A 17,950-nucleotide genomic window follows, 5' to 3' on the forward strand; every position below is an offset into this window, starting at 1 on the left:
ACCTCCAAGTTGCCTGGGTATTGGAAATCCCTGAGGAAACTTGTTACTTTTGTATGTTTATGGTAAGGAGAGTGGTTTCTGGGGAAAACTGGTTAATTGCTATGGACTACACAGGTGATCCCAACTTTCATTATTGTTTGTATTAGAATAACACCTAAAAGCCCCAGTTCAGCTTGATGCCCTATTGTGCACTGTACAGACACACAGTAAAAACAGACCCTGTCTCAAAGTACTTACAATCTGAACAGACAAAACAGACACAGGGGTGCAAGGAAAGGACCATAATGAGGGACCCAAAAAAAGTTCTGAGGAAGGAAGGTGTAAGATTTTTTTTTTTTTTTGAGATGTGTCAAGTTCAAGAGTCCAAGAACTCTACATTAGTGATGTCCTAAATTACAGTAACAAATGATGAGGTAACACTAGGTTTGTAGGTTTACAGAGCTAAATGGAGGTGAAAATGAATGCCATACCTTATTACTATTGACTGTCAGCTGTGTACTCAGCTTTGTATAAAAGACACACTGGTAATGAGGTATGTTTGACAGCCATGGGAGCCTTAGGTCCATGCAGCTGAAGAGGACTCTATTCATTAAGGGGCCATGCACCACACATACTAAACCCAATATCCTCTGACCACTATCCTCAATTCCCCATCCTGGGACTTGTCTTAGGTTGTGCAGGCACTAAATCCCTACTCCTGCAAACTCTACTCATGTAAATAAAGACTGTTCAGGTGAGTAAATTTTCCTGAGTTCTTCTGCTCCCCACTTATGGTGCACTTTGGTTCCACCTGTTGGATTTCATGGGAGGCAGTGACCAGATTCTAAAGATTCTCAGACAGTTGAGAAGGGGATCACCACAGTTTTGGGACATGGGATCATAGCCAGGCAGGAATTGGCTTGGTAGAGGTGGGAAACCCAGTGATTTGTAACAAGAAAGGTAGAGAGGGCTCTGCAAGAGAGAACACCAGAATACCAAGGGCTGGCTCTGACTGAGAGGTAAATCCTATCCCTGGTTAGGAATTTAATCTTCTGAATGATTTAAAAACAAACCCATCCAGTGAAGTTTAGAAAATGACAGTTGCTCCCCTTTTGCATTCTCATCATGTAAGGCTCTGGTTAACTGACCAGAATAAAACACTGGCAATGCTTTGATACATCATTTAGGAGATACAAAGTTCTGACCTGAGTCCAGACACTTACAAAGAATGGTGAGTCTGCAAATTCCAGTTAGTTGTTCTTGGTCGTTCTGGTTATTCTCAGTCACCCATCCTAATTAGTTACTGAAATAAAGCTCCCTTATTTTAAATGTTATTGTCTAAATGAAACTTCAGGCTCCGCGCTTCCGTGCTGATTAGTAATGATACTAATGTCAGCAGTTGACTACATGCTGTGTGACTCTGCACAAGCCAGGCATTTAGCTATCGTTAGGTATCATTTTGGTTTGTTTGATGTTTGATAAAATGTTTCAGATCATTATTCAAATGAAGGACAACAGATCTGTTCTAAAAACAGGTATATTTTGAAATATGGGATTCTGCAAGTCCTAAAAGTAGATTAATTACTTTTGGGGGTAAGGGAGTGGGAAAGAACACAGAAATTGTGAGTTGGATATGTTTTTTAAACCACCTGCTTTTAATATGTTTCTGCAAAGTTAACACACAATTTTTTTGCATAATGGTTCTATGGAGCAATTGGGAATAGAGGCAGTTAGGTGGAAGGATAAACAAAAATAGATCTCCAACTAGTTTGACCTCAGTTGTGTGCAAGGTCTCTGAACAAATTTTGAAAGAGAAAGTAGTTAAGGACATAAAGGTAAATGATAATTGGGATAAAACACAACATGGTTTTACAAAAGGTAGATCATGGCAGACCAACCTGATTTCCTTATTTGAAAAAATAACAGATTTTTTTTAGACAAAGGAAATGCAGTAGATCTAATCACCTGGATTTCAGTAAGACATTTGCCGCAGTTCCACATGGGAAATTATTAGTTCAATTAGAGAAGATGGGGATTAATATTAGAACTGAGAGGTAGATAAGGAAACAGCTAAAGGGAAGACTACAATGGGTCACATTGAAAGGTGATCTGTCAGGCTGGAGGGAGATTACTAGTGGAGTTCCTCAGGGACCAATCTTGGGACCAATTGTATTTAACGTGTTTATTGATGACCTTGGCATAAAAAGTGGGAGTGTGCTAATAAAATCTGTGGATGACACAAAGTTGGGAGGTATTGCCAATATGGAGGAGGACCAGAATATCATACAACAAGTTCTGGGCAACCTTGAAAACTGCAGTAATAGAAATGGGATGGAATTTAATAGTGCAAAGTGCAAGGTCATGCACCTAGGGACTAACAACAAGAAATTTTGCTATAAACTGGGGATTTATCAGTTGGAAGTGACAGAGGAGAAAGACTTGGGTGTATTGGTTGATCAAAGGATGACTGTGAGCTGCCAATGGGATGCAACCGTGGAAAAGGCTAATGCAGTCCTAGGATGCATGAAGTAAGGTATTTCCAGTCGAGACAGGGAAGTGTTATTACCACTATACAGGGCACTAGTGAGACCTCATCTGGAAGACTGTATCCAGTTATGGTCTCCCATGTTTAAGAAAGATTAATTCAAACTGGAACAGGTGCAGAAAAGGACTACTAGGATGATTCGAGGAATGGAAAACCTACCTTATGAGAGGAGACTCAAAGAGCTTGGCTTGTTTACCCTAGTCAAAAGAAGGCTGAGGGGAGATATGATTGCTCTTTATAAATACCTCAGAGGAATAAATACCAGGGAGGGAGAGGAGTTATTTAAGTTAAGCACCAATGTGGACACAAGAACAAATGGATATAAACTGGCCATCAACAAGTTTAGGCTCGAAATTAGTCGAAGGTTTCTGAAAATCAGAGGAGTGAAGTTCTGGAACAGCCTTCCAAGGGGGAGCAGTGGGGGCAAAAAACCTAACTGGCTTTAAGACTGAGCCTGATAAATTTAAAGAGGGGATACTATGATTGCTTACATGGGCATGTAACCAATTTGCGACTGCTAGCAGCAAATATCTCCAACGGCCTGTGTTGGGACACCAGATGGGGAGGGCTCTGAGTTATTACAGAGAATTCTTTCCTAAGTGTCTGGTTGGTGGGTCTTGCCCACATGCTCAGGGTCTAACTGATTTCCATATTTGGGATCAGGAAGGAATTTTTCCCTAGGTCAGATTGTCAGAGACCCTGTTTGTTGTTGTTTTTTCCCCTTCCTCTGCAGCATGGACTGGGGGTCACTTGCAGGTTTAAACTAGTGTAAATGTTAGATTCTCTTTAACTGGAAGTTTTTAAATCATGATTTGAGGAAGTCAGTAGCCCAGCCAGAGGTTAGGGATCAGGAGGTCGGACAACATGATCGCGATGGTCCCTTCTGGCCTTAAAGTCTCTGAGTCTAAAATTGCTTTGTGGATCTAGTTCTGTGTGAAAAATTTATTATAAAAAATTTCAGCCACTTGTACCATGGAGTGATGCAAAACTGAATATAGGAAAACTCATAACACTGCTTGTCTTTTATGCTTCTGCCAATTATAAAATGACCAAAACAATTTAAATCCAATTATAAAGATGAAGTGAGTTGTCTAAATTTCAGGCTATGTCTATACTACACAGCTTCTAGCAACATGGCTGTCTCCACAACCGTGCCACTAAAGCTTGTGCAGTGTAGCCGCTGTTTGTCGGTTCTCCTGCTGACAAAAAACGTCCACCCCCAATGAGCAGCGTTTGCGCTGTTGGCAGGAGAGTGCTCCTGCTGACAACGCACTGTTCACCCTGTCACTTGTTGTGGCAAAACGTTTGTCTTTCGGGGGAGAGGGGAGTATTAACACCTCTGAAAGACGAAAGTTTTGTCATTCAATTGCCAGTGTAGACATAGCCAGAGTCTACTGTGACAAAACAACTAGGTAACGGCCCTGCTGGGGGCCATTACACAAGCATACATTGTTCTTGCCAAGAAAGTGGTGTAGTGAGTCCAAACTTTTTAACTGTGACTAGAGTTATCATTCCTAAGTCTGGTTGGTTGTGTTTTGTTTTTGTTTTGCAAGAGGCAGGAATAGAAGACAGAAAAAAGGAAATTAATTTTCCTTTGGTTGTGTGGGGGGAAATGGTGCTAATTGGATGAACTTTCCTTAGGAAAAATATCATGATTTAAAATGTATTGATCCTTATTCCACCTTTGCTTCCCCATCACAATAGCTATTGATAGTGAAAACTTCAATTAGCTCCCTGCTGTATGACCTGGACTATATGCTACTTAGAAAGCAAAAGGAAGAGGCCTTTGAAACTAGGACAGTGAGATATAACACCAGCTAGAATCAAAGGAAAACATGAAAACATTTCTGTGTATATTCTACCAGTTATATCCAGCAAACACGAGCCAGATCTGAGCAGCAGGAATGGACTAATCAATTATTGTTACAAATTAATAATATATTGGGTTTGAACTCCAATTTCAAATGTCAATCACGATCTGGCAGGTTAAAAGTCACCCATTTGCCTTTCATTTCTTGAAGACACTTTCTACCCTTTAAAGTATTTTTCTTCTTTTTTAAAAACCAAAAGAGCTATCTTCTGGCTCAAAAAGTGGTTTGTGGTTTTTGTTACACCTTATCTGTTCACTGAACAAATGGGCTCTGCTGCAGAGCCCATCACAGCCCTGAGCATTTAACTCCCATCTTTAGAGAAGCAAAAAGGTACTCCACATACATTAAAGAGGGCAGAGCCTAGACAGCATTAAAGGCACATACTTTCTCTGAAAGAGTCTCCTGGAGGGGTGGCAATCTGGAGACATTGGCTATGTTCTGAAACTCTTTTCAAGAACTGATCTTGAACGAATCTTTCTGTTTAAAAACAAAAAGAAGTAAAACCGTTGGCTGAAAACTACTCATGGTTATTCTGAACAATTATTGTCACTAAATCTGGCGCACCCACACTGCATACCATTGTCTAACACAATTGCGTTGTCTGAAACATTTTTCTTCCTGGATTATTGAAAATAAATTGAAAACCATGATCATTTTCTTACGTTTTTTCCACACTATTAAAACAAATGCCCTCCATGCCTACATAGAGGAGCAAAACACCTCTTTGCTCCTCTGTGTGGCCTATGTGCTCCGTGGGTCACTACACGATGGGTCACAACCTCTGGGCATGACTACGGCCCCCTCCTCTACCATTGCAGGACTAGAGAATAGATGGAACCTTGGTTCTGACCCTCTCTCTGCAATGTACCAGTCAGCACACCTGAGCCTTCTGCAGTGTGGGTACCAATAATAGATCAAGAGGGGAGTCAGGGAGAGAACTGTGTCTCCAAAAGTCACCGTTCTCTCCCTGGACGGCTGCTGGGGCAGTGCAGCTATGTACTTGATTGTGGGCACATTGTAAACTGATGATCTAAGCTTTAGTTTGGCTTCTTAATCTGAACAGGTCCACGTTGATTTATCGCTAGTTTCAAACTATATGCGCTCTGTCCCCTGGTACCAATGGTGGGAAATATTTAAGGCTGGTCCAAAAAAAAAAAAAGCGTTGACCAAAAAACCTTCTAATAAAAAATGGGATTTCATAAAAAGTAAAGTTTTTGCAAAAGCAAAAATTTGTTTTCCAAAAAATATTCTAAAATATTTTTTAAATGGAAATTCGTAAAAAATTTCAAAATTCCCACTTTCACGTTGCTTTGTCTACTGCAAAAAGGAAAGGAAAGGTTAAAAGTGATGAAAAGCACTCTGACTTTTTTACATCTTTCCACTAGAAAAGTGTGGAAAAGTAGGAAGTGAGGAAGAGAAAAATACTGAAAATTTGATTTTTTTTTTTAAACACAATTTAATTTTCCATCACTCCCGCCCTTCCTCCGCCAAAGAAAATGGGAAATGAAATGAAAATTGTTTTCTTTCAAAACAGTTTTAGTGAAAAAATCCCAAATATTAACCAGTTCTAGAAATCTTAAAGAAAAAAGTGTAGTATGATGAAAGCTTGTGCTTGAACTCTGCAAAATCATGGTTGAACATAGTATAGACATGGCCTGAGTGTCATCTAGACCATGAAATATGTAAAAAGGAAAGAGTGAAAAAATGGGATTTCTGATACCCATTCCCATATAAACCCCCCCCCCGCAGAGAAATGTCAGAAAAAATAGCTTTACAAAAATGCTGAGTTTTAAATATCAGTTAAAACCACTGTCAACTTCACTTAAAATGTCTGTATCCTTGTTACTTTCAAATATAGTGTGTACAGTTTGACTACACTGAAGACGTGTTGCTTTTTAAAACGGATGTGGTGAAGGTAAGAAAAATACACCAGAAAGAAGAAAGACATTTTATCCTCCCATACCCTGCCTTATTGCTCTCATTAACTGTTCTGTTTAGTTGGCTGAAAGGTGTTAGAGAGGCTAAATGTAAGAGATCTCTCACATTTGTTGTTCTACTTTAAATTTCAGATTACATGAAGGCTAAATAATTTTGGATGAGATAAAATCAGAGGCAAGCCACAGGTTAAGGATTATGAGACTATTAAATTATCCATGGGAGGGTGTAATCCCCAGTGAAACCCTGCAGAGAAGATTTCTAGTTCACCTACAGTGTGTGATCATACTAAATCGGTCAGGGTTGTCAACCTTTATTTACCTCAAGCAGCTCTGTAAGCTCTATAAGCATTTTATTTTCTGTGGTTAGGCACTAGAACACAATGTTCTTTGGTGAATACAAAGGCAAATCATAACAATAGACAGAACAAACTGTATTGACAACTTAATAAAAACTAATGCAGGAAGACCTGCTTTTATTTTAGTGCAAGTTTTATGATTACAGAGTCAGACTAACTTTATGCTGATATGGATATGAAACAAAACCACTTTACATTATCTATTCCTGGACTGTGCAGAAACTAAAAATAACTGGCTGTTCAGCTTTACTTTCTATGCAGCATCTTTACTATTAAAGTCATGCAATTTACCAGTCACTGATAACCTGTACTTAAGCAAATATGTGACTCACAGCTCAAAATAGCATTGAAGACGAAAACACTTAATATATTGCCTTTCAAACCAAAATATTGAACATGAAAAATGGAGGGTTGGATCAGGATACCTAAATATTATAGGCTCAGTTCTTAGCCCCTGAACCAGCTGTTTTGCCATGCTCAGCAATACAAAGCTGCCCTAAAAGGACAGCCCAAGGATTCCCCGAACAGAGGGAAATGCTCAGGTGGCATAGAGTTGGCATATCTGGCCCTGTGCCACAGGCTTTTCATCTCCTCCAAGTAGGACATGAGAAGGGGGCGTGGAAATGTAGAGAGGTGCCATGTTGGTGGTAGGGAGATTCGGAATGGCGCATGCAGCTCTCTGCGTGATCCTCAGCAGGCACAGTGGGACTGCTACCGTCAGTGCAATTTAGGGCAGCCCTCGGGTCCCTGGTTGGCCAATGATCAGGGAAGTGGAAAGGTGGCTTAGAGCTCTCCTCAGCTGTATTGGGTATAAATTTAGTGCAATTGAGGATTGAGCCCTAGAACTTAAATTAAAGACCTTAAATCTCAGGAATAAAATGCTGTGCTATAAAAATCTATTAAGAAACATGCTATAATGTACAAACAAAATAAAGTCCAAACCAGAAATATATACACTCAGTGCTTTAAAAAGGCCAGTTTCACAAAGCTAAAAACAATTCTGAGTCAAATCAGCAGGAAGATTTTAATCAGAAAAATGTGAATTGGAAATTATTTCAGAACATTTCACTTGATGACTAAAAAGCCACAATCCCTAAAATTAAGGAGTAAGGCCGTATTGGTTAAAAAAAAACAACCTTGTTTAAAGGGGAAGTGAATTCAGCTACACAAATTTTTAAAATAATATGTAACAAATTAAAGAAAGGGGAAGTTGATAGTAATGGAAATAAATCAGAAGCTAGGAATAGTAGAAAATTGATAAGGGAAGTAAAGGGACACAAGGAGAAATCTATGGCCAGCAGAGTTAATGACAATAAGAGGATTTTTAAGTATATTAGTTACAAAAAGAATTCTGACGATAGTATTGGTCCATTACCAGATGGAAATGGTAGAATTACCAATAATAATGCAGAAAAAACAGAAGCGTTCAATAACTATTTCTGTTCTGTATTTGGGAAAATAAAAGATGATGTACTCTCATCACATGATGGGTAGGATGACAACATTCTTTCCAGTCCACTAATATCCCAGGAGGATGTGGAACAATTTACTAAAGGTCATGGGGGATTGACAAATTGTAAATTAAGATTGGCTGCTTTTCTAAAAGATATGCTCTGGGAATTATTTGGGGGGAAGTTCTATGGCCTGGGTTATGCAGAAGATCAGACTACATGATCATAAATGTCCCTTATGGCCTTGGCCTCTATGAAAGTATGAGCAGCTGTTCTTTCAATATCTTACAAAAATCATTTTAGAAAATTATTTCGATGGATAAAGTGAGAGAAATGATCAGACCTGGAAGACATTTTATTTTCTTATCACTTTATATTGCTTAATTTATCAGATTTCTCTAAAAGTAAATTTCAGTATAAACTATGGAAAAGCAGGGCTTCAGTTTCCATTGGAAAGATTCCAGTCCTGCAAAGATCTATGTACTTGCTTAATTTGAGTTCAGTGGGATTATTCATATGCTTCAATTTAAGCACATGTATACATTTTTGCAGGATAAGGGTCTAAATCATTTAAACTACTTACAATAATGCAATCTCAAGGGGCGGAATGGAGCAACCACCTCTCTAGTTCTTTGGCTTCCACTAATCACCTTAGTAAAGTCTACAAAAGCAGAGGGGGAGGAGGATCGGTGGTGGAGTACACATTGAGATCACATATCTTGAAGAACTTGTTACTGTATGTGATGGGGCAGACTGGCCTCGCACTGGGACTGAGAGGGTTAACCTTTCACTGCTGGCAGAGGAAGCCACACCCCTGAGGCTCTGCTGGGCATGCTCCAACAGGGAGTCAAGTATAAAAACCTTCAGAGCTGCTCAGTCAGGGCTGGTGGCCCAGAGGAGGCTCTAGCCCAGGAGCAGTGGCGACTCATACAGGAGGGAGCCGAGGGGCCAGGAAGTGGGACCGGAGACTGGCAGCTGTGGGAACCCCAGGGAGCGCCAGGGACTGAGGAACCTGAAGACCCTGATGCCACAGGGACTGCTACATTTGGAGAACTAGTAGGAAGTGACCCAGGAAAGGGAAGGGAGTGGTATCTCCCACCGCTCTGAGGGCAGCGTGTTGTGGTAGGATTCCCCGCTGACCCGGGGAGTATCACGCCGTCAATGACAGGGCCCTGGGTTGGAGCCCAATGAAGGCGGGTGGGCCCGGGCTCCCCTACCAGGGATCTCTAACCCCCCATCATTTTTTTTTTTTTTTTTTTATGACGACATAGTTCACCGACCCCTCTTTTACTTCAAAGGAGATAGATGAACTCTGGCTGCTGGGCTGCACTATCCTACAAGGGGAAAGGGCTTAGAGGGACTGTGGCCCTTGGGCCACACCGCTTTAGGAGTGCACTATAGAGACTCCAGCTGCTATGTTGGATCATATTAAAGAAGTTCTGTATTAAAATCACAAATGAGTTTGATTCCCCATAGTTTAAATTCCAGGGTATTACTAATTAAGAGGTCTCTTGGTTTTTGGTACTGTTTCTCTCCCTCTCTGTGTGAAACTTGCAAGCTGCTAATTGTGTTAGTACATCCTAAGACAGAGTCTGTTCTCAAAGCAATTCTTTGTAACAACAACTATTCACACAGAGAGACTCAAAGCAATACTCTGTAACAACAGAAACAGCACCCAGAGACTCCCCTCCCTTTTGTTGTATTCATCTCGCTTTGTTAACAATTGTGATTAAAATAGAGATAGAGGATGTATGTGGATGGATGCTTGGTGTGCATAATAACTGAATGATCAGGGAGGTGCCAGCCTAAGAATCCAGTGTCCATCGGCTGAAGAAGGCGTCAAGTGGAAATAACCAGAGGACCCCCGGAGGCAGACTGGAATCCACCCAACAGCCTCAAAGATGGGAGAACCAAAGAACAAGATAACCTCTGGCAGCACGGAGCCGTCAGGAATGTGCCATCTGCTGATTGATTCAGCAACAACATGATGAAGCAATTCCCATAGACTGGCACAGGAATAAATTCCTATAAAAATGGACTCTAGAAAGTGAGAACTTTGGGGTCTGATTCTGCAAACCAACTTCCAGGAGCATCAGATGTGCATCTGACAAGGCCCTGCTCCCTCCTCGTGTCCAGGCCACCTGGCCAATGGCTTGGCATGAGCAACTCTAAGGCTGGTAACTATGATAACAACCTTGCAGAACCTGTGTGTGTATGGATGAATGTGTGAATAAATATGAAATTGAATGGAATGTTATAGTTATAACTAACTGCTTGCTATGATTCTTTCTGTATTCACAATAAATGTGGCATTTTGCCTTTTCCCCCTTTAATAAGATCCTGCTGGTTTTTATTTTATTGGTATAACAGCTAGGCCACGCTATCCCACCAGGGAAGAGAGTTTTGGGAGACTCTGGCCATTGGGCCACGCTGCTTTAGGAATGCACTATAGGGACGAAGATTTAGAGGAACTCTGGCCATTGGGCCATACAGCCCTGACTACCGGGGAGGTGGTAGAACCGGCGTAGAAGCCGGGAGGCGGGGTTAACTCTTCTCCCCTCCCCCCCCCCCCCCCCCAGGAATCAAAGGGGTTGACAAGGTACAAAACCCGCCACACTGTACAAGGTAAGTAACCAGAATTTCTTCTTCAAGTGGTGGTCCCTAAGTGTATTCCAGTCAAGGTGACTCACAAGCAGTACCCATTAAGGAGGAGGGTGCAAGGAATCCGGCTGGACCACAGACTGCAAGACTTCTGCAGAAGGCTGCATCTGCTGAACCAGGGAAAAGGGTAATGCCTACACTCTATTGATTTCCAGGAGGGGAACACCCTGAAGAAAAGCCACTGTGGTAACCTGGGCTTTGGCCAAGTGGGCTCTGACAGCCTGAGGAGGAGGTTTCATCATCAACTCATAGCAAAGAAGGATGCAACCAGAGATCCATTCAGAAAATCTCTGTGAGGAAATAGCTTCCCCTTTCATACATTCAACAAAGGAGACGAATAGTCTAGGAGAATCCCTCAAGAGTTTTGTCCTCTATAGGTTGAGTGCCTTGGCTGGATGAACATCCAGAGAACAGAGTTTCCTGTCTTCTCCAGTGGTTTTGGGTAGAAAACAGATAGGTGTATGACCTGATTTAAGTGGAATTCAGGTGGAACCTTTAGAATGAATTTAGGGTGTAACTTCAAAGAGACCTTATCCTAATGGAAGACCATGTAGGGAGGGTCCACAGTGAGAGCCAAAGCTGACCCTTATGGTGGATGTGATTGCAGTCAGATGGAGTGTTGACAATATGAGACTGAGGGGAAGGTAGCAGGAGAGGTGTCAGTACCAGAGGAAAGGTTCTGTCAAGGCCTTTTGAAAACCTCAAAGTTATAGGATAGAGATCTCTGAGTCCTCTGGAAGTATCCAACAATATTGGCACCAGATTGAAAATCTCTTCCATTTTGCAGCATAACATTTTCTCATAGATACTTTCCTGCTATTATTAAGGATGGACTGTACCACCTCTGAGCACAACCTCTCTACATTAATTATCCATTCACATACCTGCCTGTTGGATGGATGGATGCTGGGTTGGGGTGGTCTCTCTCTTGTCTTGAGTCAACAGGTTTGGAAATAGCTCAAAGCACATGCACGGCCATGAAGCCATCTGGAGGATGCTGGTGATCCAAAACTGCCTCAGCCATCAGGATGCCACTAGGATTACCAATGCTTTCTCCATGTGGAAATAGGTGTTCTTTAAATCAAGAGCTGCAAACCTTTGTTCAGAGAGGGGATTATAGAGACCAGATGATAATTCTGAATCTTGAACAGCAGATGACAGTATTCATTTGTCTGAGTTCCAGAAGGGGTCTCCACCCTCCGTTCTTTTGGGGAATGAGGAAATATCTTGGACAAAAACCCTTTCCGCTGTGCTGTGGAGGAACCAGTTCTAAAGCTCCTAGCTGCAGTAGGGAGTCTACTGCTTTTCTGAGTGTCCTCTCATGAGATGGGCCCATGAAGAGGGACAGGGACGGGGGGCTTTGTTGAAGGGATTGACAAATTCTATTGTATAGCTGCTGGTAATGGCTCTGTAGGACCCACTGTCTGAAGTGATATCATGCCACACCAGAAAGAAGCAGGCCAAGTGGCTACTGAAAGGAGTGTGGGTGTCAGGTGATAGGAGGGCTGGTTTGTGGCTCTTGGGGGTTCCATCAAAATGATTTCTTGGTGAGAAGCTGGGGCTGGGGATTAAATGACAGAGGGATGTTCTGTCTGGCTCTTCCTAGGTGGTCCGGAGGCTTTTTGATGTTTAAAGGTCTAAGCAACAGGACATTGCTTATATAGTGGTGGTTGGGAGTATTTTCTCTGAGTTGCTGGAGAGTTTATATTGAGGAACAGATGGTTGTGTGAGAGTCCTTATGGGTTTGCAATGACTCATCCCTTCTGCCACTGAAGAGGTTGTCCTCTAAGGGAATATCGTCCACAGTGGCTTGTATTTCCTTTGAAAACCAAAGGATTTGGGCCCTCAAGCTTGTTTAATGACAAGAGAAATCAACATGGAATGAGAAGCCAGGTCCACTGCATTTACTGAGTTAGATTGACCCTCCTCCAAGCTTATCATCTTACCATCATCAGCGATGGCCCGGAATGGTGTCTAAGCTCTTAGGGTAGTGTGTTGGTGAACTCAGAAAACTTATTATAATTAACAAAATCATATTTTGGCATCAAGGTCTGATAACTCACAATGTGGAACTGTAGGCTAGTCAAGATGAAACTCTTTTCAGAAGAGGTCTAATCATTTGGTATCCTTGTTGCAAGGAGTAGACCTAGGTTGATGCAGTTTATGTTCAGTTATGGCTTGTACCAATAGCGTTTGTTGTGGGATATGAAAAGAAGTATTCCACTCCCCTTAGATTGTACAAAGTATTTTTTCTCCGTTCCTTTCACAGTGGGGTTGCAAGTGCCTGGGATATGCCAGACCATGTTGGCTGGCTCTAATACGTCCTTGTTGACTGAAAGTGCCACCTTGCTAGGGCCTGCACTGTGGAGGATATCTAGCAGGTTGTGAGTGATATCCTGACCTTCATACAGGGGATTCTGGAATGCATTCACAAATCTCCTCGGGAAGTCTTGGAATTGCTTATAGCCATCAGGTGTGACTGCTTCATCAAGAGACGAAGATGAAAACGCTGCTGGGGCAAGTAAGTCCATTTGTTCAGGGTGCTCTTTCTCCTAATAGTGCTCCTCAGAGGTCTGAGGTTGTTCCCTGTGGGGTGACCTCTGTCTGAACTCCTGCTCTGCTTCTCTGTAATCCGGAGGTCTCAGATACAGATCCCAGGATCCCCAATAGGGCCAGTATGTGGGATCATATGGGTAAGGAGGCGGTACCCATGAGGAAGAGTACCACTGGTCCTGAGGCAGGTTGGGCATCCTATGTCAGTAGGAGAGTACCCAAGAGACTCTGTAACCTCTTTCAGGACTAATCTTGCATCTTGGTACAGTTGGTGGAGATGCTTCTGACCCTAAGCACCCCTGTATTCACACCCCACACACTAATACAATGATGTTTGTACAAAATATGTCTTTTAAGGTATTTGAAAACTAATAGCACACTGATAATTAATACCATTGTAAAATGCATGTGTTAATCTTATAGGTGAAGTTATGAATTCCTCTCTATGATGTTCCTAGAACAAGTTTAAGGCAAAGACTGCTTAGCTTTGATGAAGGTGATAAACAGGTCTGTCCTAAACAAAGAAATGTGGGTTTACCTCAATGTACATATTAGCCATAAACAAAGGTATCAAGGGGGAGGGGGTGTTTGTCCTGAGCTTGAGAGTTGGAGAATTAACATGGCTCCTGTACCCCAGAGAGACATAGGAGACTGAATCTCCAGGAGGCCTTCCTGACTCTGACAACAAAGACAATTCTATGGAAATATAAAGGACAGAGAGACACCTTTAAAATAAGGGAAACCAGCACCTCGTACTTGTATAGAAGGTCCTTTCAGAGACAATCAGTAATGCTGGACAAAGAATAATTGGTGAAAGAAACCATCTTAAACAAAGACTGCATCTTGCTAGATTAAGTGTTAGACTTTTAGATGTGTGTTTTCACTTTTATTTTCCTGTAACCATCTTTACCTTTATTTCTTTTACTCAGCTTCACTTAACTTATGTCCTGTTCTTAATAAACTTGTTTTATTTTAATCTAAACCAACCCAGTGCCGTGTTTGAATTGGGTTAACTCCAGTTAATGTGGTGAGCTGCTGTGTATTGATTCTTTAAAGGAGCAAGTAAACATTATTATTTCTCTGAGTGGTCCAGGAAAAGGTTTGACATTTCAGGGAGGATGGTTTAGGGGAAATTTGGAGCTGGGGGTGTATTGGGGTCATTTGCCTAGTAGTAACCAAGGCCAGTGGAAACCAGAGTGCAGCTGTGGTGTAACTAGCAGACTGCTGGAGCCAGAGTTGCTGAACCAGGGCTGCTTAACATACAGACACTCAATGCATGCTGGCTGGGAGTGTCCAGACAACCTCTCACTGATCTCAGTGGCACCCCAAAATGTGACACCACTGTCTGTCTCAGTCTCAAAATTGCCAGAGGAGGATGAGTTCTCAGGCTGAGCAGCTGGTACCAGATGTCTCATAATGCCTCAGCTGGTCGATGGTACTAGCAAATGGCAGACAGACAATGTGAGTACCTCTGTGGTGGTTACCAGCTCCAAAAATATCAACAACTCTAGGTCAGAATAGAGAGCTAAGTTGTTAAGGACAGCATTCCCAGTCCTTGAGGATAGGCAGAGAGAGAGGGGCTGCTGCCTCATGGCAGAGCCAACAGCACCGATTTAGGTTGTGTAGAAAGTGTTGGTACCACTGAATCCTTCTCGCTGTGGAATGGTATTGTCAGTTCAGCCAGTGACACCTCCTTTCTTTCACTTACCAGTGTTGAGGCCAGTCCCAAACCTTCAGCAATCAGTGGCTGTGGAACACTCTTGGCTCTCAGTACTGTCAAGTCAGACCTGTACCCTCCATGAGCTCCTCACACATCTGTACCAGGCTGTGGAGTCTTGCCAGATTTGGAGAGTACAGGGGAAGAAATCCTTTTCTTGAATGAGAGCTTAGAGATTCCTCTGTTTTTTGTGAGTGCTTGCTCTTCTCCTCCTCCTCCTGTCAGCTCTGCCTACTAGGGTCCTCAGCTCTGCCCTCTGATAATCCAGAGCCAGGGAGAACCGGGCTCAGAGAAGCACTTCCCAGTGATTCTGGTAAATGTTCAGGGGGTCTGACGACACAGGGTCAGATTGGGCCCTCATTGAGCACTCCATCAGGAATCTTCTGAGCTGGGATTCTTGAGGTTGCAGGGTTCAGAGAAAAAAGGAATGATAGATATTGCACTTGGAGGGGATGGGGGCTCCCCACAGAAATATAAACTAGTGCCGTGGAAGTCACTAACTGGGAAGTCCTGAGGGCACTGCAGCTCATGCAGGACTTGAAACAGGGGGTCTTGGGAATACTAAGCAAACCATGGGGATATCAGGGAGAAAGTCTTCAAACCCCTACTAGCAGTAACCAACGACTAAAAACTATCTACTAAAGTGTACAACTATTTGTTTGATAGAGTTACTGGCCTAGTGGCTGGAGGACACAGTAGACATGATATATGTTGATTTTGGTTGGGATTTTGACAGTCCCACTGACAGTCTCATAAGCAAACTAGAGAAATACAGTCTATCTGAATTTACTATAAGGTGGGTTCACACCCGGTTGAAGGACCATTCTCAGAGTAGTTATCAATGGTTCACTGTCAAACTTGGAGGGCATATTTAGTGGGGTCCTGCAGTAGTCTGTCCTGGGTCTGTACTATTAAATATTTTCATTAATGACTTGGTTAATGGAATGAAGAGCTAAGAGTATGCTTGTAAAATCTGCAGATGACACCAAGCTGGGAGGGCTTGCAAGCACTTTGGAGGACAGGAATAGAATTCAAAAGGACCTTGACAAATTGGAGAATTGGTCTGAATTCAACAAGATGAAATTGAATAAAGACAAGTAAAAAGTACTTCATTTAGGAAGGAAAAATCAAATTGGGGAATAATTGGTTAGATGACAGTATTATGAAAAGGACCTGGGGTGATGGTGGATCACAAATTGGATGAGTCCACAATATGATGCAATTGATAAAAAAGCTAATATTCTGGGCTGTATGAACTGCAGTGTTGAATGTAAGACATGGAAGGTAATTGTCCCCTTAACTCGACACTAGTGAGGCCTCAGCTGTAGCTATACTTTCCGGGTGCCGCACTTTAGGAAAGATGTAGGCAAATTGGAGAGAATCCAGCAGACCACCACAAAAATGAAGTGAACTCATCAGTCATAAGGTGTGATTGCAGCTTGTGTAGACATACCCTAGCTAGCTTCAATCTAGCTAGCTCGGGTACTGATAGCAGTGAAGCTGTGGCAGCATGGGCTTCAGTGCAGGCTAGCCACCCAAGTATTACCCAGGGTTCCGGGTACCTCACTGTTAAGACATGCACACTGGTAAAACTAAAGCAAACTTAACACTTCCAGACACTCAAAAGGCTTTTCTTTTAAAATGACAGAACAGTAGCTTCTCGTTACTGCTGTTTTTAGTTAACCAGTCACTAAGCACCATGAGTGGTGCTAATTAAGTACTTCCTACTAACCGTGGCTGTGGAGCTTGCCTTTACTATCAGTCCAATTGGATTTATTTTTATAAGTGCAATTTAGAAGGGAATTTCCAGAGAGGGGGGAAAAAAGGTTCTCACTAGGACCAATAATAGCATCTGTAATTACATCAGTTGCTAAGATAAGAGTAAATCCAATCTTGTGCTTCATATTGCATAGATGAGACAGAAGGAATTTCCCTCTCCATGTACTATATTGCAAGATTGGGAAGGTACATAAGTGTATATTATGGGCAGGAGTGCACTTTCCACTGAAACATTAAATATTGATTACTAGAAGCAATGGATCAGATAATGTCTATCAGATGAGGCTGAAGTTGGAATGTCATAGGGACATGGCACTTAGAACCATTCAAAACACAGTTCCTTATTCAAGGAGCATCTGCAAAATGAAAGTGTGACATGTGGCAGCATATTGTTCAGAAATAAAGCTTTGAGTCAGGGAGCAGTATGTGCCAGTTACTTCAGAATAGTGTAACAGTTACAAGCTCATGTCACATGAGGTAACCTGAGAAATATTTTGTCATTTATACATCTTCAAATCTTGGTGATATATTCAAATTGAGGCAATTACACTAGGTGGGATTGAGGTCTCTCCTCCAATGCAGAAAACTCAGTTCTTAAGAATATGAATACATATTGCTATAAAATTCAGTCAAATTTATTTTGGTGACAATTCTAAAACTTTAATCTTACAGCAAAGAAATTAGAAAAAAAAATACCTTCGAATAAGGAACCAACATTTGTCTCGTGTCAAATGAGCCTCTGCCAGAGTCTGGCCACCTTTTTCCCCATACAGCTACTTGCTCCACATCTATGTGAGTAGTTGTCCTTGTTAGCAGAGCCGGTTGTAACATTTTTGATGGGATGGTTTTCTGTAGAAAAATACAATTTTGTCAAAATCAAAACATTTTGTGGGAATGAGATGATTTCAATTAAATTTTCCGTGGGAAAAAGTCTATATTCACTGTTTTGACTTTCTCATTTCAGTAATGTCAAAACATTTCATTTCAATGTTGATCCCACTTCATTTTTATAAGATAAAAATTATGTGTGTCAACTTTCTTATTCTGGTTTGTTTCATTTTAACTTTTATATTATATGTACTATTACATTAAAAAGCATAA

General features: G+C 41.7%; 2 long non-coding RNA genes across 3 annotated transcripts in view; one reads left to right on the top strand and one right to left on the bottom strand.

Moving 5' to 3' along the window:
* LOC119566431 overlaps nt 1–17,950 on the bottom strand; it is a 113,619-nt gene that overhangs the window by 22,456 nt on the left and 73,213 nt on the right. Inside the window, exon 4 of the long non-coding RNA XR_005225501.2 lies at nt 17,546–17,698. This is a non-coding gene — a long non-coding RNA (uncharacterized LOC119566431). The remainder of the gene's footprint in view (nt 1–17,545; nt 17,699–17,950) is intronic.
* LOC122464013 overlaps nt 1–17,950 on the top strand; it is an 18,351-nt gene continuing 401 nt past the window's right edge. The window contains exons 1-3 of one of the 2 annotated variants that reach the window (XR_006287844.1): nt 1–733; nt 6,254–6,310; nt 17,522–17,641. This is a non-coding gene — a long non-coding RNA (uncharacterized LOC122464013). The remainder of the gene's footprint in view (nt 734–6,253; nt 6,311–17,521; nt 17,642–17,950) is intronic. The other variant, XR_006287843.1, reaches the window with a different exon arrangement.

Source organism: Chelonia mydas, chromosome 1 (genome assembly GCF_015237465.2).
Source record: "Chelonia mydas isolate rCheMyd1 chromosome 1, rCheMyd1.pri.v2, whole genome shotgun sequence".
NCBI classification, from domain to species: domain Eukaryota; kingdom Metazoa; phylum Chordata; order Testudines; family Cheloniidae; genus Chelonia; species Chelonia mydas.